Genomic DNA, 23,420 nt, shown 5'->3' with positions numbered 1-23,420 from the left:
TAGCAGGATAATGCACAGCATGCAAATCCAGAAAATTCTTCAAGCTACAAAACTACAAAGACAGGTAAGAAACTATACAATAGATGGGTAGTATCTGCATCATGTTGAATCTAAAACTTTATAGGCCTGAGCTATGTAGACCTAGAGTTCATTCCACAAGAGGGATTCCCCTATTGATGATTTTTGCAAGCGGCGTTCTGAAGATCTGTTTGCAACCTCCTGAGCATGCAGTTGACAGCTAGTCTATGAAATGTAATTATTTCTCATGGTGGTAGTCCCCATGGAATCTGTGGTGAATAATATTGGTTGTTTTCGAAGCTTGCTGGAAAGAGCCTCTGAAATTCAGCCTGCCTACATTCTCTACAGAGAAATCCTGTATCTTGTTTTACTTCAAAGGGAATGCTTTGAAGTTCATTGGAGCTTTTATTTAAGTCAATCTGTAGATTTGAGAAGTAGTTAGCCCTGGTGCATCTGCTTGTCTACCTTCTCAGTCAGGTTAAAACACACCCGTGGATATTAGTCATGACCCAGTGCAGTTAAATAATCTAGCCTCTTCATGCATCACACAAGTGGCTTAACAGGATGGCTGCCCATCTGCTTAATCCTTCAGTAATTCTTTCGAGATATTAATGCCATTATGGCACAAAATCTCTATTCATAGGCCAATAGCCCAAGGAAGGAAATATTCAGACCAGTTAATTTGAAGGAGGGTGTACTCATTAATTGATGTATCCGTGGATTAGTCTATTCCGGGCCCATAGACTATGCGAAAATTCCAAATCTTTGAGGATGGTTGTAAAGTACTTAATACTCTGAAGTCCAGACAAGAATTGTGGACATGGCATAAGGTGCAGACCTTATTGTAAAACAGGTTGTTGAAACCTTACAATCCTGTTGGACAATGGAAACCAAAAGGTCTTTGACAATAATAGTAAACTATCAAATGTTGTTTTGTTAGAGGGGATAACCGCATCAGGCCTTAAATTTCAATCTTAGCACCAATGTGGATCCTTCACATCCTATTCTTCCATTCAGCTGTCAAAAACTAAATTATTGCTGTCAGAAAAGTGCACAGTCCTCTTGGTCCCAATCTCTGCCAGACCAGTCACACTCTGTCAATCTCCTATTTGGGGGTCAACAAGTGGTGTCTAGGAATCAGTATTACATTGCATTGGACAGGTTATTGCTCATTATGCCTATGACCGAATCACCTTTGAAATTCATACACAACACCTGAAAACCTTTTTGTAGAGAGCCTGGTTGATTGAAAGACACATTTTTAGAGCAATGCCTTCGACTTGGTGCTCAAATTACAAAAGTGGCGCTGTTTGTATCAAAGAAATGTGGAGAAAGACTTGTGTTTTTGAGTCCTCACATGCACAGCAAGTATGTCCTGAAATAGGAATTTTACATGCCCACTATTCAATGAACCTTCCTTTTGTCTAGATCGACGGCTTGACTTCCAATGACTTGGAGGATGCCTATCCTTATATTTGCACCCATCCACGGCACAGGAAATCACTGCACTTTATTTCAGAGCAATATCACTACCTGTTCAAGGCACCTTCATTTGGAATGCAGTGCCTTATACATATTCACTTGAAATTCAAGGCATCTATTGGTGGCCTCCGAAAACAAGGACTCTTAGTACGCATGTAGTACGCTTCTAATTTGACAGGTTACCAAGTGTGTCTTCTCTAATTGGGTGCTGTTAAGTCCGTCGTTTTTTTGGCCTTGCTTTCAGTTGGCAAACGTTAATTCTTCAACTAACATGAGACATGGTGTTTCAATGTGAAACAATGCTATAATGGAAGCAGAAGCCTGTTCTTCCTTAGATAGGGGGACACAAGTTGATTCTGTTCTCCAGTTCTATTCAGTCTGACAGAAATGTCCTACTCATGAAACTCTATGTTATTAGAAAGTTTGTTCTCTGAATTCTGCTACTTCCATGGACCTTCGGTTAATGACCGTTCAGGAACTGCTAAAGATGCAGTGTCCACCTAAATTAGGATGACCTTGTCATAGTTGCTGCTCAGTTGAAAGCAGTGCTACCGTGTTGGCACAAAGCTGCTAGATATTTGTACTTTAAACTATTTTTTCTGTCTGCTTTAGTATTCACAGCTGTCACTACCCTGCCATAGTATTCTGATGGATACATCTGCCAGTGGATTCCTCACCTTGTGAATATCCCCTGCGCCAGCAACATTCGGAAACTTCTCCACACCAACGAGGACATAGACGACGTCACTGGATCCATAAGAGAGCCTCGTCGGCGTGATGACGTCAGTTCCCTTTTTTCCGCTCCGTCGACGCCAACGGTTTTTCTAGGACTCTTCGTAGTTACTATTGATACTTTCTGTTTCTGACTGTATTGCTGTGTTTCTTCTGGTTTTCTTCGAAGATGACCTCGAGGAAATCTGGTTTTAAGCCCTGCAGGGAGTGCTGTGGACATATGTCCATTACTGATCCGCACGAGGACTGTCTTTGGTGCTTATCTTCCGATCACGACGTCGATTTGGTTGTCCATACTGCAGGAAAATGAATCCTAAGGCGCTTAAGGAGAGAGAAGCGAAGCTTTTTATGCTAAAATAAGGAAGGAAAAGAAGAGAGGTAGGAGAAGGTTGAGGTCTCGCTCCAGATCAAGGTCGGGCTCGAAGTCGACGGGGTGCACTTCGAAGCCGAAGAAACATAAGAAGAAGAAGCATTCTTCAAGACATCGTTCTGACAAGGAAGCGGCGCAGAAGTCGACCTCTCCTTCTCGACGTCACAGAAAGGACTTTGTGTCTCCTTCTTTTTCGAATCCAGCTTCTCCTGATAAATCGGCTTAACCTGCAGTCTCTCCACCTCGATCACCGACGCCGGTTCCTTCACTGGATTCGGTACAGTCTCCGGCTCCGTAGCAAGAGATTCCTGTGCCGGAAGAGCAGCCGACTCCATTGCCCAGGCCCCCTTCATGCCTTTTCTGCCGGCTGCGCCGTCTTGGAATTTCCCAGTGCCGAGGACCTCGACGCCGTTCCATTCTTCTCTGGCGCCTTCTATTCAGCCTTGATCGGCGCAGGCGGCGCTGACTGATCGGTGCACGACGCCGGCCCCGGATCCGACTGAGTCGGTTCTGGCTCCATCGACGCCTGTACCTAGAATAAGATCCAGAAGAGAAGCCCAGAGGATCTTAGAAGAGCAAAGGTACCGACTAGAAGAGATGGAGGAGGGTGAACTCCAGGACTCAGATGAGTGTTTTGCTGAGTTGAGAGAGTCAAGTGGCCTGGATATTTCTCCAGAGTGGGAGCTTTTTCCTTCATCTGATACTCCTTCTAAGGATGTGGCCCCATATCATATGGTGATCAAAAAGGCAGCTGACTTGTTGGATATTCAACTTCCTACTACTGCGTTCAAATCGAACATATTAACAGAAGTTCTCCATTCTTCTTCTGTTATTGAGCCTCTGTTGCCATTCAATGAGGCAATTATTGAGACTGTTGGAAGTCTGGCGCAAACCCTTTTCTGCGCCTGCACTTTCCAGGACTATTGCAAAAAGGTACATGGTGGCTCCTGGGGATCCAGAGTTTTTATCAACTCATCCTTCTCCGGAAAGTTCAGTTGTTCAGGCTGCCTGTTCGAAAAGCTCTGCAGGTGCATTTCCACAGGTGCCTGCGCACAGAGAATCAGAGAGACTTGATCAATCTGCCAAAAACGTTTTCTCTTCTGCTAGCATGGCATTAAAATCAACTAATGCTACCTGTCTTATGGGTAGATACATCCATGCTTTAATGGATTCAGCTAAGCAGCTGACACCTAAGTTGTCCGAGGAGGATAGAAAGAATTTTGAGGAAGTGCTGCATGATACCCAGGCTGCTGCACGCCAAGTAATTCAAAGTGGATTGGATACGGCTGACTCTGTCGCAAGAATCATGGGGTCTTCTTGGCTACTAGGAGGAGTGCATGATCTAGGGCTGTCAGATTAGCACTCAGACCCTCTTTTCAGTTATTAGGCTACTCCAAGTTGATAGTCTATATAGCAGAAAATGTCCTACATCTCTAAAAAACTAGGTGGTAGATGACGTGGTCCCTTCTGTCTGTGAAATCGGTCTCTTTGGCACTCTTTTTTTTTTCTTTCTTTAAATCAAGTTCAGAGTTGTCATTTCAGTAAAGCATGTTACTGATATGAATAACACAAACAAAGATGCCTGAGCAAAACCATGCAAGCTGTTATGAATGATAGGATGACGTCCAACTGGTTCTCCTGATATTACTGTGTAGGGGACTGCACAACCGGCCTCTTCGCAATGAATCAGAATGTCAAGTTTGCCCTCTTTTCTAACAGTTGAACTTGTCTGGGGTCTCAAGGAAAGGTTTTTTCGTTAAACTGGTTTTGGCAAGTTTCCCTATGCCTATCCTCCCTTTCCATTATTCCTCTTGATGGCTTAAAAGATGACGATGAAGCACTAAAGAATGATTCTAGAGGTGCTGGTATGCACCAGACAAGATTAATTTGCTGACCTACAGGAGATATTGTACAGACACAGATTCTGTTCAAGCTCTTCAACTGCAGATATTTGCAGTTGACTGCCCAGCTGCTCAGAAGCTCAGCTCTGACCTGCTTGAGGACTGAAAGTAAATTCTGCAAGTGGCTCAGAAGACTTCCTCTTCACATACATTCTTAATTGGAAATGATTTTCATTGTGCGTACGAGCTAAGAGCTTGATAACAATTCCAATGTCTCCACAGCCATTTCTGACATTCCAGATCCATCTAGGTAGAGCAGATCTGTACTGTGAGCTCTGCAGAGTGGCTATTAGGAGGACATGAATTAATAGCTTTATGTGCAGTCCAAGAACTAGTCTACAGTGGGACAAGTGGTGATTCCTAACCTGTTGGCTTAAGGCAGATGTCATTCCAGTCTACCACCATTTGCTCTGGTAAAGCAATAGTGGGCTTAAATCAATCATGTGAATCAATGATAAATACACTCCTGTGGAAGAAAAATGTACTTACTTTTAACTACCGTTCTCCAGCTTTGGTATCTTTAGTAGATTTACAGATGACCAGCCCCCTTCCCCTTTCATGGGGCTCTGCAATTACCTACCTTTGGAGAACCTTGAAAATTTGAAGTGTGGAACCTCGGAAGCTAGAGTCTGGATCACACAATGAAGCATATAACCTATACATAGAATGCGGCTAATGCCCGGTTATTTGAATGTATATGTGCACTGCTGGTAAGACTCATTTTTTAGTTTTATATAGCGCGAACTAGACCCAAAGATATCGGGCATCAGAGCGCTTTACATAGCACCAGTTTTGTTACACAAGGACGCATTAATTTTTGGTAGGCGCGGGGAGATTAAGTGATTTGCCCAGAATCACAGGATGTCGAGCATCATTGCCGAGACTCAAACCTGGTTTCCCCAGCTTCAACGTCGACCGCTCTAGCAGTAAGGCTACATCCTCTCCACATTGATTACCAAGGCTTCCCATCCTGATTGAAAAAAATCCAAGCATCCAAACCTATGAAAGATAGCAATGCTAGAGAACTTTCCTTCACACTGTAGGGGTTGCATTGAAGGATTATTCATATTCAAGTAATAGTAGAAATAATTTTTATAGTGTTTTGGCTATCTTTTCATCCTTTTAAAAATTGTTTTTAATATATATTTTTTTTACTATTACTGTTTATCGGATAAGCATAACGAATATGCAGTTTTACAGGTAGGTAACTTTTTCCCAGTAATTTATTTGTAGACTACCTCTGGTTGAGCTATCTGTAAGATGGGAGAATCCTTTAAACTTTACACTAATAATTCATAGAGACAGCGGTGAACACTATGACAGTAGAAAGAGTTCATGCAAAAATGTGGAAGGCCATTCGTGACCAATCCGCTTTTCATCAGACTGCTGAAAGGCAAATGACAGATTGTGAAAGGATTAAGTGTTTTGTTTGTTTTTTACAGGAAGGGGAGGCTAAATATGGGCTCGTGACTGAAGACCTATTTTAATATGAAAGAGTGACCGTAGATGCTTAAAGTTTTATTTTTGGGTGAAAACACACGACCACTTCAGTGTAGTGTGCTTCTCTTCAATATCCATACAGCTTCAAAAGTATGTAAATGCACGGCAGTTGTTAGTGCACACCTCCAAGGAATTGGGGCTGTATTTATTCAAAGTAGTTGCTTGTTAGATGATTCCATAAAGCATTACTTAAACACAAATTCTTTCGGGATAGTCAAACTAGGTCTATTACTAAACAGGAGTATTGCATCATGGGTTTCTTCTAATGGACCCTTCTCTTCATTGATTTCAATGTTAGATTTTTTTCAGCATCAAAAGTGCAGGAGTTGTCAGTTCATCATTGCCTCCATTGATTAGCCTCTTTCGCTATTGATGGACTTCAGTACATTCTCAAAAAAAATTCTGCCATTGACTTGAGTGGTACTGTTATTTTACACTTGGTTTTAATTTAGCATATTTTCTTGGACTGCAGTATTTCTCCAGTAAGATTTCCTTTACAAATTAATCATAAAAAAGAAAACTTATTCTTACGCTGTTGTGACTTTTTATGCTTACAGCTCTGAGGTTTCTACTAAAAGTACATTTAAAGCCTGTAAAAGCTGCCCAACCATTTTCACTTTGCAGGATCCCAATGATCAATGCCTTAGACATCCTCACTTCCAAGGCCCTTGCAGTCTCTGCATCCTGATGTCACCAAGGGGACTGAAGGCCAGAGCTGACAGCATTGGTGGTCTAGAGGACAAAGGTAAGACCACCAGTTGACATTTTATCAAGGTTGCCCCTGACCCTATTGAGATTTAGGCTCTGTCTACAATAGATTTGAGAGTCTAGTCTCGGGTGGGAGGGGAGAACAGTTCAGGGGACTGGTGATTTGATCACCATGTCAGTCCCCCATTAAGATTTAATCCACACCTCCCTCTCAAGAGCGGAGACAAAACATAAAAGCACTGTTGCACGCAGGCTGTTCTTTCAATAACCTTGCATGTGCTAAAAAATTATGGATGTTTCATTACAAGCATTCCTACAACTAGCAAATGTTTCTTTTAATAAAGGTCAGGGGACCATGGCAGTGTTTGACACATTTCCCTGCATCCATGCAGCAGTAAATGGTTCCATAGTATGCGGGCCAGGATTTTATAATTGGCTTAAGGCTCGTTACCAAGAAGAGAAACATTTGTAGTGTTCTGAAGAACAGTGAAATATGTAAAGATGTCCATATTGAAACAGTGCATTGTCTTGATTCCCAGGGCACATCCTGTGTGTCCCTAGAAGTGTCTAACCGACTCGAGTGTCCCAGCATGTTGCGGGTCGTCAAAATATTTCTGTTTCAAAGTGACATCAGCCTCTCTTCTGTTTCGCCTGCTTTTCCAAATGGTGTACCAGAGACCACTACAATTTAAATACTTCTTTATTTTATACAGTGCAGGTTAATATAACTATGTAAAAGCAGCACTTATAATCTTGAAGCTTTGCTCCGTTATAGAACCAAGTGGTCTATAAGAAACAAAACTGCATTTGATCAGGGCATTCCTAGTTGAACTGTACAATAGCAGTGCCGCAGTTTAAACAGGTCTCTATTCAGGAACATTTAAATGCTCGTTGCTGGGGCAGTTAAAAGGTATTTTAAAAATATCTACATGACAGTCTAGTGCACCAGCCATTGCTCGTCCAGAAAATAAGTAAAAACAAATTTACTTTCATGAGGGAAAAGTAGTAGCAGTGCAGGGATAACGTATGTTATTTACATGTGTATGCCCTATTATAATTATGAAATACTTTTCGTCTATTAAATACATTTCTGAATACCTCCAGCTAAGATGAGTTGGATTGTAGCTGAAAAAGCATAATGGTATGTTGCACAGTACAATGTCGGACAAATCATTAAATATAAATGCAGCTTCTAGAAAACTGTCATGAGATTTAGCGCAACACAGAAATGCAGACAAATCGAACGCTTCATTGGTGTGAACATCTTGTAACTTTTTGACAAGTCTTCCATGGACAATCGAGTACATGGCAATTCTGTAATCGTGTCAAATTTTGCTTTAAATGACAAAATAATTAATAGGACTTCAGGAGAACACTTCTTTTAAAAAAAATTAAAAAAACATACCACTTATAGTTTACTTTTAAAAATATGTATGCGCCCTAACAGATTTGTCGCATCTGTGTGAAAGACTGGAGTGGGGGTGATTCCTTTATTGACCACACAGAAAAGGCCTGGCCATACGTAATAGATGACTTAACAAGCTGTTGAGTGCACTAGTAATTCACTTGCTGGAAATTGCAATGCCATCAATTGTTATATGTCTGTGACTATACTCGTATTAAAAACCTGCAATTTCCCCATCTTCAGATTTTATTTTCTGCTGCCGTGTTTGGTCCAGTGGAGCATGGCTGATGGACAGTAAGAAGGATGGATATTGGATCAGTAGACTAATCTGTTCACTGCAGAGATATGATTAAACCCATTGTAACAGTCTTGACTCTCCGGCTGGTCTGCTCCTCCTTATCATACTGATAAAATGAGTCCCTTTAAATTTGTTAGCAATGAACATTTGTTTTGGATCAATAATTTCACATGCACAGCCCTCATCCCTTAAATGTCCTACAGGACGTTCTCCTGCATTGATAGATGGCACCTCCGCTCATGGAACCACCTTGCATACGATAACTAAGCCATATAAGTTGTCACTGATGTTACCTTTATCCACGCTGTTCAGAGCAAAACCTAAGTTGCTCCTCTTCGTATATTGTCTATCAAAATTGCATTTTACAGTGTTTGGACAGGATGCGTCGTCTAAAGAATTTCAAGTGTTAACACTGTGGCAATTCCGACACAAACGTCACGCTCTTGGGTCTTCATGTTGCTGCTATCTTGTGCTTGGTCCCTAAAAATGGCTTTAGATTGTGAAAAAAGTGCGACCTTGAGCAGGCTAAGGCGATCAGGAAGTGGGAGATCATTGTTTCAGAATGTGGTCACTAGCTGGTACCATCCCGGCTCACCTACCCTCAAGTCTTTGAAGCAGACTGCTTCCAATGACAAGTAAAAATCTTTAGAATCAATCATTAATATTGAGTGGTGGTATGATTGGGAGTAGACAGCTTAGCTGCCTATATCAGGGTGCCAGCAGAGCGAAAAATGCATAGAAATACACAGCGTTCAGGTCTACATCCCGGAGGGCAACCTCGCGATGAATACAAGCAATAGTTAAGACTTAGCACACCCACTTTTATAAAGGATCAACAAAACAATGGAACGGCCTCACCCACCCTAACCCTCCCCCCACCCTCCCTCCGCATCAGTTCGAGCCCTACCTAAGCAACCTCGCCGCAGTCGACTATAACAGTGGACAATTATCCAGCAACCTTGTCTGTGGATGAACTGGGCGGTTCTAATCGAATAAGGTAAAAATCTTTAAAGATGAGCACAGTAAGCACTTTAAGAAGGACTTTTTGGGTTCCGTACACAGTCCCTAATCCCAGAATACTTCCCCCAGCCTGCAGATAGATTTGCTGACTATAGTGGCAAAATTTCATCTGTCAGTCCTGGTGGAGATGCTGCTTCTGCTCTAGACCAAACAGAACCCACTTATTACTGGAGTTTCCAGTCTCAGCAACGGACCTACACTAACTTCAGCTTTCACTCAGTCAATTCTGGCCGCCTTCTGCTCCTTACTTACTTTGTTTATGCCTACTACACCTTGTGGGATGTAGGCCATCAACCAGGACTCTGGCTATCTCTGTCTTGCGATTTTCTTTCAATGTGACTCCAGGTGTAGCCGATCTCCTTGAAGTGAGCCTTGAGGCCTCGGCGACAGGTGTTTCTTGGCCTTCCTGTTTTCCTTTTCCCTCAAGGGTTCCAGGTCAGGGCTTGACTGGTGGTGTTTGACACTGACTTGCAGAGGGTTTGACCTGTTCAGCCCCAGTATCTTTTCATCATTTACTGATTGGCAGGGAGTTGGGAAGTCTGCTGTCCTAGGACATTGTTGCTGATCGTGTTTGGCCAGCGAATTTGGAGGATTTTCCTCAGACCGGTATTGATGAAGGTTTAGACTCTGTTGGTGGTGGTCAATGTTGTCTTCCAAGAGACGTGGCTGCCACATTGTAGGTCTTCTCTTGCATCTGCTGATGGGTATGGGAGAGTAGAATCAATTCATCTGCAAAGCCCAGGCTGTAGAGCTGCATCCAAGTTGTCCACTAGATCCCATTTCTACTCCCTGCTCTGGATGTCTTCATGATACAGTCTATGGCCAGCAGGAAGATAAAAGACGAAAGCAAACAACCTTGGTAGGCTCCAGTCTTCACTTGGAAGGCTTCCATGAGTTGACCCCTATGGACTATCTTGCAAGTCATTCCCTCGTAAGAGTTGGTGATGATTCTTACAAATTAGTGGTGATGGCATTTCCTTAGGGTCTTTGTGTCCAAGCTGTTGAATGCCTTCTCATAGTTGATGGGGGGGGTGGGGCTGAGTTCACTACCATTCCATCTAAGTGCTCAATGATGATGCGAAATGTTGCAATCAGTTCTGCGCTGGGTCGATCTGTGGAAGCCAGCTTGTTGGTCTCACATCCGAGCATCGACTTGTTCTTTCCTTCTGTTCAGGATGACTCTGTTGAACACTTTGCCTGGGGCTGGTAGAAGAGTTATTCCTCTGTAATTTGCGCAGTTACTGTGGTCACCTTTCTGAGGGATCTTGATGAGATATCCCTCCTCTGTCCTGACCAGACGGTGGGGGTAGGTGTTAGCGGCGCTGACCGCACGCTATCCGGGTTCCTGACCTTCACGTGCAGGTCCCACTGAAGCAGACTGCGGGGCATCTTATGATCTCCCTTAGGGTCACCCCTACTCAGCAGGACTTCCTTGCCTGCCCCTATATGACCTCAAGGCGTAAGGTTGTATGAACACCCTATATATAATTTTTTCACTGTGTAGTACGTCCCACTAAGGTCCTGACGAATTGCCATCCGGGCATGAAACATGTTGACCTGATCAGGGGGTTGTAGGTATATTGCTCAATACTACCTGTAGCATTTATCTCCCCTCCCACCATTTTAACCAAGGGCGCCAGCCACGTTAATAAATTTCATTGTGGACTGACCCACCTTTTTTACTTTTCACCACATTTCTCACGACTACACCCCTTTTTCCTCCCCGCACACCCGCATGCATCATATGGCTGGGACAAAAGATCTCCGTTAAAGAGCCCCTTTATGGGTGCCCGTCGGACATTGCAGCACCAGCCCGACGAGGAGCAAACCCATATGATGAAGCATGACATCTAGCTTGCTAGGTGTGTGAGGGTTTTAGTCCCAACAAGGGTATTCCCCTCTTTGGCTTTTCCTATCCTTCTCTTTTCACGCTCCACTCGACATACTCTAGCTCTCCACCACCCCACTTGGGGAACTTTGTACATTACTTTGGGACTATATCCCTCCTTCTAGTCTGATGGCACCCTTTCCTCTTCCCAGATTCTTCCATACATCATGGGTGTAGCATGTCTACTGATGTTTCAATGTCTGCCTTCCATGTTTCCGCAGGAATGTTTGTCCGGTCCTGCTGCTTACCCATTTCTTAGATGTTTGATAGCTTGCCACATTTCTTCTTTGGTGGTCTCCTGCAATCGATTGGCAAGTCCTTGTGTGCTGGTTGTATGTCTGGTGGAGACCGTGGGATGGGCTGGTTCAGCAGTTCTTCAAAGTACTCCACCCATCTTCGTTACCCATATTTATCCTCCCATCTTTGTCAATGACAGGTATTTAGTTCTTGCAGTATCTGCCAGAGTTTCCTCGTTATGTCTTAGAGTTCTTTAGTATACATGGCTTGCTACCACCTGGGATTCTGTGGCAAAACCTTGTTTGTTTCGGTGTACCTGCCCTGAGATTTTGCTTTTTCTACTCTTAGTTCGTTGGTGTTGACTGCAGCTTTCTTTTCCTTTCTCCCCTGGATTTTGCGGAGAGTCTTGTGGGGATCCATTCTTTATGCTGGTGTTTCTTTGGACCCAGTACCTCCTGGCAGGTTGTTGTCACTTTTTCTTTAATCTTCTTCCTCTAACTTTCTACTGGCTCTCTCTCGTTGTCTATTTCTTGCAGGACTTGAAACTTGCAGCTGAAGGTGACTGAGTGTTCACTCAGTTTATGTGAGTCTTTAAGGAGGGTAGTGTTATATCTCTGGTGTCAGTTGCATCCATGCTTTCTTCAACTTTAGCTTCAGCCTGGCCACAGCAAGGTGATGGCCTAACAACACATCCGCTTCTCTCTTCACTCTCATATTCTGCTGGGACCTACAGTATCTCTTGGCAGTGCAGACATGGTCGATCTGATTCTCCGTTGAATGGTCTTGAAAGACCCATGTTGGCTTGTGTATTATTTTGTGTGGGAAAACACTGCGGTCTATCACCAGACTGTTCAGGGTGCAGAGATCTGCAAGCCTTTTACCTTTGTCGTTCATGTCGCCAAGGCCATTGTTGCCCAGGACTACTTCTTACATGGTGTTGTCGCCTCTAGTCTTGGCATTGAAGTGTCCCATCGGTATGATGCTGGCTCTCTCAGGGCATTTCTCCAGGGTGGACTGGAGTCTGTTGTAAAGCTGTTTTTTTCCTCTTTGCTGTTGTTTGTAGGTGTATAGCACTGGATAACATTCATGTGGATCTTGTTTGTCTTTGTGCAGAATGTCGGTGTGATGATTCTGGGTCTGTGAGCTTTCCATCCAGTCAGAGTTCTGTTAACTGCTGGAAATAGCATCAGTGTTTCTCCCTGAGTGTATGGGGCGTTTTCTTCTGCATGTCAAGAATACATCTGCATTCCTCCTGGAGCCAGTCTTTTCTGTCCGGTTGTGTCCATCTCATCTCGCTGATACGAAGCAGGGCAAGGTGTTTGTTTTTCATCTCTGCTGCCTCTTGGGCTTTCTTGCCTGTCGCGTGCATTGCCCACATGTTCCATGTCCTCGTGGTAATAGTCATGGTTGAACGCAGATGGATCAGCTTTGTGACTTTTTGGGATCTGTCTTTCACCACAAGGCGCCATGGATCTCTGTGAAGGAGATTCCTCTTTCCCAAGGACAAAGTCTTATGGTTGACGTTTCTTAAGCTAGGATTTTTTTATTTTATGTTTTACACAGTGGGATAGCTAGTCCCACGCATAAACCTTCGCAGACGGATTTGGGACCGGCCATGGTAGAGTTTCTTCTGCTCCACTCTGGCTATCTCTGTTGTGCTTGTGGATCCCAAAAGTAATTTAAAATCCATCACTGTGCCAATCAGCACCATTTAGTCTCTTTATGATGCAGCTCTGGCAGAACCTCTCCCGAAGGCCCTGCTGGTCAACCCACCACTTACCGTGTTTCTGACACCACTGGGTTTAACTTTGGACTCTGTATACAAGATGATGAATTTTAGACTAAGGCGTTCCTAGACCGATCTAGGCGCATTTATCGGCAGTTGATGGAGGACGAGTCCCTTTACGGCCTTTTAACTCAGTTGGATTGTCACAGCAGGTTTGAGGATGTTTTGGCTCTGATTCAGACGACCCCGTACAGGTGGCCTTATTTTGTTTATCATGCTCATGAATACAGCAGTAGCAGGTGAGTAATCTTCCACCTATGAGCATGGGGACTATTTACATCAAAAGGCAAATGGCCTGCCACCTAGCCTGAGGTGGTCCTGGAGTGTTCTTCAGGATCTTCCACGGTGGAAGTTCTTATTTACAGACGTCCTGAATAATGCCACAGTGTTCTTCAAGATGCCATTGACTTTGGAGGAAAACAAGGCAAACCTCCTCATGTAAATTTTCCCACTGTCATCTTCCTCCGTCAAATAGATATTGCCCTCAACGAAGCATTGATGGATCTGTGATTGGTCTCCTAGAGCAAGCCCTGTTCTGCATCTGTAGTGAGAGCCCTGTTGTCCAGGTCACCTCTTTTTTTACGCAGACCCCAGACTCTTCCTTTCAACTCCTACAGATAGGTGGTCGAAAAGAATTGAGGCAATGTGAAGAGGTCGTTGCAATCTGCTCCTCTAGTGCAACTTGCCTCTTGGTTTGTTACTCATTCTCTGTAGGAGATGGCTCAAATACTGATCTTATGTTAATGTTAATCTTAATTGAGATTTATAGAGCACCTAATACCTGCAGGTCTCTAAGTGCTGAGAGAGAGTGGCTATGGCTTCCCCAGATGAGTGATTGTTAGCCCAAAGTCAATTTCTTCCTTATGTCCAAGCCTCTGGAAAGAGGAAGGTGTCCAGTAGTTTCCTAATGGGAAGGAGGGCTTTTTCTAACCGGAGGAATCCAGGTAGCTTTTTCCACATCTGCATCTTTGCAGTCATTTTACTGAAGTCATCCATGGTGGGCAAAATGTGGTTAAACAGATCCTCTGTTTATTTTTGTTGGCTTGGTTATTTTCCATTTTTGCACCCTTACGTTGTTTGCAAATTGAGCTTCTGAACCTGGACAGAAGGGACACTTTGTTCTGTTGATGCTCTTGTCACTAAGAGCAACAACCGGGTTACACCTCTAGCTGCTATTGTGGAGCTGCAAAGTGCATGCTTGGGAGCAGCTATACACCGCATTCCTCGGACCTAACTGGACAATTGCATTGTTTTTAAATGACCGTTTCATTTTTTATTTAGATATTTCGTGAAGCTCTTGTTGTGATAAATTGGAAGAGCGGAGTACCAAGCTCTAGATATTCAGGGTTCTGTTTTGGTGCTAAAATGCTTAATACCTGTTGCTTCCTGCTGTGGAGCCCTGTTTGGTATGCACCCCAAACTCTTTTGCCCTCTTAAAATGGGTTGTCCCCTGACCTAGTCAGTTCTCGGATTCTGATCCTAAATGAAGGGTGCTCAAAATTAAACTAATTGGTCATACTTCTTTATAATACTAGAAGTTAGTATTTAAGACTAGTCTCCATCTTGAGTTTGAAACCCTGCCTAAGATGGTCCTTTCATGGCCACCACCAGTGAAGATACTGCCTCCTGCATGCCCTTTGCCACCTCATCTGCCTCGCTAAACTTCCATTCTTTTTTTAAGTTGAAGTGGGAGGGAAGTATTGTGATCTGTTTTAAGGATATATATATATGACTGCCCCCACTTATCAATCTACCTGGAGCGTCTGGCAGCTGCAGTTTGAGGGGACTCAGAACGGACTCCGCCATTTCGACTGTGCCCTGACCCACCCTACTCACCTGAAGCTTGCACCCATCCCACGATGTCACTCACTCCCCCACGCCACCATCTCGGGAATGCCAACACAAAGCATGCTGGGACTTGAAGTTCGTTATATTCAACACGGACTCCTATTGGTGTGCTGACCGCTTAAGGGGGAGGAGAATAGGTACTAGCAGACATTTAAACAGGAGGAGCTAATGAGGGATGTGATCTTTACAGCTAAAGGCGCTGAAGAAGGCTACCTTGCCGAAATGCATCCGCCGACGCTGGGACCTTTCGAAATAAAGCTGTTTCCTGTCCTGAACTCCCCTTGTGGCCTCTGTTCTTCTCTTCGGAAAAGATTCTCTTTCATATTTTCTGTGCTTGCCAGACGCACAGCCCAGACGGCCCTGCAGCATCAAGAGACCCGGAGGCAATTTGGCACCCTGCTGCTCGCAGCATTTCTTTAACCAGGGAACTGGTATCTCCGATGTCCGCCATTCACTACAGGAGGACGATAGTGGACCGAGATATTACATCTCAATGGGGCGTGTAGTCTCACATTTGACTGCCCCCACTTATCAATCTACCTGGAGCGGCTGGCAGCTGCAGTTTGAGGGGACTCAGAACGGACTCCGCCATTTCGACTGTGCCCTGACCCACCCTACTCACCTGAAGCTTGCACCCATCCCACGATGTCACTCACTCCCCCACGCCACCATCTCGGGAATGCCAACACAAAGCATGCTGAGACTTGAAGTACGTTATATTCAACACGGACTCCTATTGGTGTGCTGACCGCTTAAGGGGGAGGAGAATAGGTACTAGCAGACATTTAAATAGGAGGAGCTAATGAGGGATGTGATCTTTACAGCTAAAGGCGCTGAAGAAGGCTACCTTGCCGAAATGCATCAGCTGACGCTGGGACCTTTCGAAATAAAGCGGTTTCCTATCCTGAACTCCCCTTGTGGCCTCTGTTCTTCTCTTCGGAAAAGATTCTCATATATATATATAATATGAATAATAAGAATTAAACGAACTGTTTTCCTCTGAGTTCTTCTTCACGAGGCAACTTGTACGTCCTGTATACTGCGCCTGCCTACGACGCAGAACAGATGGCCCCGCTTACATCCAAGTGTCCCGGAACCAAGTTGGGCATCACGCTGCTTGCAGCACTACTTTCTTCGAGGAATCGAAAGTTCCGGTGACCGCCTGAACACACACAGCATCATTGGGGAGTTCAAGGTATTTTACCTGTTTGGGAGCCCAGTCCGCATTGACTGCCTCTTCCCAGCGGATCGTTTGTGTGTTGCGTGAGGCTGTAGCGGTACGAGGGACCAAGGGAGACGGCAGTGGACATTCTCGGATGCCATGACTGCGCGCCTGCCACCACCTACCTGCTCGGCAGCACAAACCTACTGTTTAACTCACTCCTCCACGCCACCTGCCTGGATTGACCGTGACTGTGCATTCTGGGACGTGAGGTTCCTCATTCTACACGAACTGCATAGGGTGTGTCGACTACTTAAGGGGGAGGAGATCTAGATGCTGCCAAGCATTTTTGCAGGGAGGAGTTACCTGGGGGAGGCCATGCCACAGTGATTGGGCACTGATGAAGGCTAACTGAGCCGAAATGCATTCGCCGCCACTGGGAACCTGAGAATTAAACGAACTGTTTTCCCTGAACTCCCTCTGGCCTCTTGAGTTCTTCTTCACGAGGCAACTTGTATATCATATATACAGATATATATATATATATATATATATATCTATATATATATCCCCTTACGATCACACTTCCTTCGAAAGCTTGTACCACATATTGCTCAGTCAATGGGAGATGGATGACATGCTTCTGTCCCTTCTAAAGTCACATCCTTTGACCTACATTGTTCTCCTAAGTCCACGCCGCCGTACAGCATAACAGTAAGAATATACAATTATTTAGTCTGTGCTTTACTGTCAGTATATTAACATTTTCAAGCTCAAGAGCAAGTGGAAAATGTATCGTTGTAAAAAAGCAGACCATTTAGAAAGCACAGAGTTGAAAATCAAAAATGCCTGCATATTTTTAAGGACACTAAATGCAACATACACCCCACATAATACCACTCAGTGCCACATAATTACATTCCACGTAATTACACTCTACTCAATACAACATAAATACAAACCACATATCACTCAGTGCCGCATAACACACCACATAATTACACTTTACTCAATACAATACAAATACACTCCACAACCACTCAAGACCACATAATCACCCCACATAATTACTCTACTAAATGCAACATACACTCCACATAATACCACTAACTGCCATCTAATTACATGCCACATATTTACTCAACTCAATGCAACATAAATACACTCCACATAATATCACTCAGTGCCACATAATTACACTCCACATAATTACAATGTCCTCTATGCAACACAAAATACCACTCACTGCCGCATAATTACATAACACATGATTGCACTATACTAAATCCAACACACACCCCACATAATACCACTCAGGGCCACATAATTACTGTACTCAATACAGTATCAATACAATCCACATAATCACTCGGCTGGGTAGGTGACGGTCAAGCGGGAAAACCAGTGCCAGACTCCTCAATGATGCATAAATACACTCCACATAATACCACTAAGTACCTCATATAACACTTTTCATTAGAACGTATCAACATAATTCACATCAGCCACAATACTCTACAACATAGCCAAAACTTCAGGATAAACACAAGGTCCCAAAAGCGAAACCTATTGGCAAAGCCAATGCTTGTTTTTTTTTTTAAGTTGACCCATTTGTTTCTGCATTCTCCTTTTGTACTGCCTCAGTTGGACTCTAACTTCGTGCTTACATTAACTATGTGTTTACCCTTTGAGCCTAGGCACTATCTTCTATGGTTCTTTATCCTAAAAACTATTCTTCAAAGTCATTAACTCTGCTTGATGTGTTGGCAAGCTTTAGGGTTTTTCTGTTCATCCTGTTCACACCACATAGTTCGTAAGTACTGAAGGATGTCACATCGCTTCATCTGAGTCGGACACTCCCACAACATTAAACCTGCCTTCTCATCCCACCAAAGAGGAGGAGACAAACTCATTATATCCTCACAGGGCCTTCTCTGTATTTTTCAGCAGGACCTGGGAGTACCAGTTTGATGATCAGGTTTTCCATGGTGGCTACAGTGGTTCCAAGAAAGACAAGGCTATTCAAAAGCCGACCATTTCTTGCTGGATCATAATAAGCATGCTTTTGTCCAGGAGGAGCCTTGCTAGGGCATCAGCGTTGGTCCTTTCCTGGAAATTTACCAGGCTACTAAAGGGGCTTTAGTCTATACCTTCACTAGGCAAAATTGCTTTGTCTATAAAGTCCTCCATGAGGCCATTTTTCCAGATGATTTATGCTGTTGAAATTGCTGGTTCGATCATCTTTTCAAACTCATCAACTTGGATCTACTACTTGAGTATTGATTCAAGCGGTGAGGAAACTGCTGGTAGAAGCATCCGCCAGACAAATAATTTACTTACATCCAGTAACAATCTTTCAAGCAGATATTCTATCTGCAAATTCCTCACTGATCCAGCCAACCTCCCCATTCTGTGTTTATGCCATTTTAATATGGTCTAAAGTTGAGGCACTACATCAGCCTTTTTGGAGGTTCTTGCCATCTGGTTGGCTCAGAAGGTCTTCCTCCAGTCCATCGGGGGAATCTGGTTCAGATCTTGACAGAAAACTCTATAGTCATGGACTACTGCAAGAAAGAGGGCTGTGTAAGAGTCATCTTGAGGACCTCAGCCAATTCTTGCTCTAGGCCCCCAGTCAATTGCGAGATGCCATCATCCAGCCCGGGCGGCCCTGTAATTTTGTTTCCGTGCCGAAGCTTGGTGGTGGAGGCGTTGACCAGTCTGACAAACCTGAATACCTTTCCCGACTACTCCACCAGATAGGGAGTCCAAACAAGTGGAAACTTTTTTAGAAGAGGGCAGTTTATTTCACCAGCTTTGCTCTGTTCTGTTCATGCCAGATGCCTGCAGGGAGGCTACCCCCACGCCCCTTTAGGATTCAGTGGCTCACGTAATCCGAGGTGTCCCCGAAGACCTCTGACCTGTCGTAACCCAAGCTATACAGAATGGCCATGATGCAGCCAAGTTCACAAATTGTTGTGGCTTGGATACCCGCAATTTCACCGGGAGAGCGATTGGAACCAGTGTCTCCATTCGTCACCATGGCTGGCTGGGATTGACTGGTTTATCGGGTGATATTCAGTCTTCCCATATGAACATTTCCTTTGACAGGACTCTGCTCTTTGGGGCAAGACAGATTTTGCTCTCGAGCGGTACAAGGAGAAGGGCCATAGCTCAATTCCTGGGATTATCTGCTACACCTGGCCATCTGCAGCAGTCATATCATTCCTTTAACGATTTCAACGGATACCCAATGCCGCCAAACACCCCAACTTAACTAGTTGCCAGACCGAAGCACTTTCCACCGTCCCCAGAAAGAATGACTGAAGACGATCTATCCGCCTTAGGCAGAAAATGCAAGCCCCTTTGGCCAAAGGGGCTGTTGAGAGGGTGCCTATGCCAGAATGGGTTGTGGTTGGTATTCCTGCTACTTTCTGGTGTCAAAGAAGAATGGAGGCCTTGGTCCTATTTTTGACCTGCTCCCTCAACACATTCCCCTGGAAGGGCAAATTCATAATGCTCACGCTGGCCCAGGTCTTGTCTGACCTCAACCCTGGAGACTAGATAGTGGTGTTGAGTCTTCAGCACAACTGTTTCCATATACCCGTCCTGCAGGTTCACCAGTGCTACTTGTGGTTCGTGGTGGGACATGAGCATTTTCAGTTAACTGTGTTCCCCCCTGGTCTCACCAGCACCCCCTCAGATGTTCACGAAAGTGATGGCGGGGGTAGCAGCACACCTTGGGAGGTATGGGGTCCGAATCATATCTTAACGACTGGCTGTTGAAGGCAGTCTATCCGAGGCAGTCATCAGCCACCTCCAGACTACAGCGAACTACCGGTCATCTTTGAGGTTCACTATCAACGTGCCAAAGTCAGATCTGACTCCTTCTAAGACAATCGGGACATTTTGGACATGGTCCAGTTTTGGGACATTCAGCTGAATCCCGCTCTTTCAGCCTCGATCTCAGTGAGGTCAACACTTAGACTGCTGAGTCTGATGGCCTCTGCATCCTACTTGCACAGTTCCCCAGGTTGCATGTGCGGGCTCTGCAGTGGGATCTGAGTCTCAGTGGGCCTATAAATAAGGGGTCCTCTCCGATAATATACAGATTTCGGATTAGACTGCAGGAGATCTCCAGTGGTTGCTAACTCTCCTTGCCACACTCAGAGCTGAAAGTGAGGATTGATTTTCACTTCTGGTTTGGGACAGCCGCCAAGGAGAATTGGAGATCAGAGGTCTCTGTTCTCCGGCGGAGTCCCGGTTCCACATCAACCTAGAGTTGAGGGCCATTAGCTCGGCATTGAAAGCCTTTCTACCACCCAGTAAGGGGAGACTAGTACAGGTTCCTACCGACGACACTACTTCCATGTGGCATTGCAAAAAAAAATAAACGAAGGGTTTTTGGTCACAAAACCTGTGCCAGGAAGCTCTGCACATCAAGGAATTTTCCTGGTGGTGTACCACCAGCAGGATCTTTGAAAGTCAGGGTGGACGAGGTCAACCATTGGGGCCTAACAGATCACAAATTGTAGTTACACCTGGGATAGAACAAGGTCTCTTCCGTGAATGGGCAGAACCTTAGCTCAGTCTCAAACACTGCAGAGAATGCATAATATCAGCAGTTCCTAGGAATGAACTCTGGACTCCTGTATGCCTTTCCATTGGTACCTCATCTACCCCGGGTTCTGAAGATCAGGACGACCAGGCCCAAATGATGCTAATCAACCCAGATTGAGAACGGAGAGCATGGTATGCAGAGTTCCTCAGCTTGAGCATTTGTCCTCCACTCAGGCAGCCATTTCTGGATGACCTACTATCAGAGCAACAGGGTAGAGTTCTTCACCCAGGCACTGCAATCTCCAACATCATGCATACAGAGTGAGCGGTGCCAGCCTTACTCCTGAAGTGGTTGATGTGATCTTGGCAGCCAGGCATCCCTCAATAAAAACTGTATATGCCTGTAGTTGGGACAAACTTATGACCTGGTGTGACAAACGCTACATTGACTCCCTCCACGCCAATTAATCTGACTTTTTGTTTTGTCTCACACCAGACAAGGGTTTGCTTTGGGTACAGTTAAAGGGTACTTTTTGGCATTTTCTGACTTTTTCAAGTTACCAGACTAGCCCTCATTATAGCTGTCTACAGCATGCAGGGTTCTTTCTTGGACCAGAAGATGTAAGACCGATATTGTTTATGTTGAATTTTAAAAAAAATGGAAATCGCCCACAATAGCGTGCAGTATTAACATGCATCCACTGATCTTCCCGCAGTTCGTCAACTAAGATTCCAGGCTGGAGCTGTGGGTGTGCAGGTTCTCAGTGAGGTAGTTGGCTTGTGCTAAGGCTCTTGAATGAGATCCATGTTGTGGCCTTGCCCATCACCCCCTGTATCACAGCCTAAAGCCGGAGGGTGCTGCAGGCGCCCTCACTATGTTCCTTCACAATAGGATCAATTGAAAAGGATGGGGGAGGTGTCAGTTCTCTGCTGTCAGGGCCTGCTAACACCATTGCCAGCTTTGTGGTGGTCTCAAAAATCGTGCAGGGTTTATATTCGATCTGGGTGTTTCTTTGTCCGCACACTTTGGAGGAAGCAGCTCTAAATATATTTCTTATGCATACAATGGTTGTGCATTGGGCACGCACAAGGGTGGGCAGCGCAGTCACACCTTCCATTGGTATCCGGAGTATGAACAGCGACACAGTATTGATTTTCGGGCTATATTATTCAACTGGAGAAGGGGTGACAACCCGGTCTTATCCTGACGTTGGCCGGTTGGAAATCTCTAAAACATGAGGTGGTACTGGAATCTCTGTGAAGCCCCTCTCCCTATAGAATCCAGGGGGCAGCCTCATCTATACCCCTAAATGCGGGATGTCACTGTTGTCCGTCATCTTCCCTGGCCGCTGTCCCTTCAAAGAGAGATTGCACAGATCGCTGGCTCGGGACATATGGTGAAAGTGGCCCGCTTAGTTTAGTTCGTGGGACACTATCCAAGACACCCCTTGCCTTTGCCACCTCTGGCTTGGTGGTGAATCGCTCACTTCGGAGTGTAGCTGGGCTTCCCTGCACTGTGATTGGTTCCGCTTTGCAGTGTTTCTGTTGCACACAGCGCTCTGGAAATTGTGACTATCATGTCGCTCTCACTGGTGTCTTCCAAGTGGATGATAAAAGTTGACAATTGTTTGGGTCAAGAACAAATACAGCAGAGTTTGGGCAGCTTTGAGCAGTTTGAACTGGCAACTGCATGTTGTTCTTTAGAAAAGAACCTGAGGTGTCCAATATCTGGGGGCTTCTTCTTGGCCCAGTGTGTTTGCGGGGTGTTTTTGAGAGCAAGTAACTTCGCAGCACATTGTAGCATTTCTTGCATTTATGAAAAGAAAACGAAAGCCACGTCTGAGTAGAATGTTGAGAGTGAGATCTGGCGACAAGGAAGGAAGCGATGGAGCGAATGATAAATGCAGCTAGAGATAATACGGTAAAGCAAAACGTTTGTGTCAATACTATTAAAATTCCCGCTTCAGAACAACCAAAGAGGAGGAGGCAGGAGAACTGGTTTGGAGTGGGTTGCTTTTCAAGTACTTCTCTAGGTAGGTTTTCAGACAGACCTTCTGTATGGGGTCATGTCCCTCACAGCAGGGTAGTCTGCATCCTGGAGCCACAGAAAAGGCACAAAAAGGTGTGAACAATCTGCACCTGGCTGTGAACTGCAACAAAGACAGTGATCAGGAAAGAGACAAAAGAGTGGTTTTACCTCAAGGACTCTTCTCACACTGAACAACAGGGACAGCAACCCTCTTAACCCACACTATCCACCAAGTGGCAGTGGTACAGGAAGAGTAGTCAAGAGCACCTCTCAGCAAAAGGACCTAATCGAATCTGTAGGCGTCGTGTATCCTTCATACTCACTTTACTGTCTAGGTCTTCTCTCTCCTGAATCCTGATTCTCTTCCACTGTCTCCGAAAACAACTTCACCCCCAACTTGTTCACAGGAATAGGCCCGGGAGGACCAAAATGGAACCCACAGGACTTCATCTCTCGGCTTCACTTATACAAGCAGTGCA

The 23,420-nt window shown here is 44.8% G+C and overlaps 1 protein-coding gene across 9 annotated transcripts in view; it reads left to right on the top strand.

Moving 5' to 3' along the window:
* The window catches only part of RANBP3 (RAN binding protein 3), a 355,000-nt gene that overhangs the window by 325,330 nt on the left and 6,250 nt on the right, over window positions 1–23,420 (top strand). The window contains exon 19 of one of the 9 annotated variants that reach the window (XR_013603675.1): window positions 6,628–6,748. The exons of the other annotated variants lie outside the window; for them this stretch is intronic. The gene's annotated coding sequence lies outside the window, so the exon portion shown is untranslated. The remainder of the gene's footprint in view (window positions 1–6,627; window positions 6,749–23,420) is intronic. 9 annotated transcript variants of the gene reach the window in all.

This window comes from Lissotriton helveticus, chromosome 12 (genome assembly GCF_964261635.1).
Source record: "Lissotriton helveticus chromosome 12, aLisHel1.1, whole genome shotgun sequence".
NCBI classification, from domain to species: Eukaryota; Metazoa; Chordata; class Amphibia; order Caudata; family Salamandridae; genus Lissotriton; species Lissotriton helveticus.
This window is presented reverse-complemented; position numbering and strand designations above follow the sequence as displayed.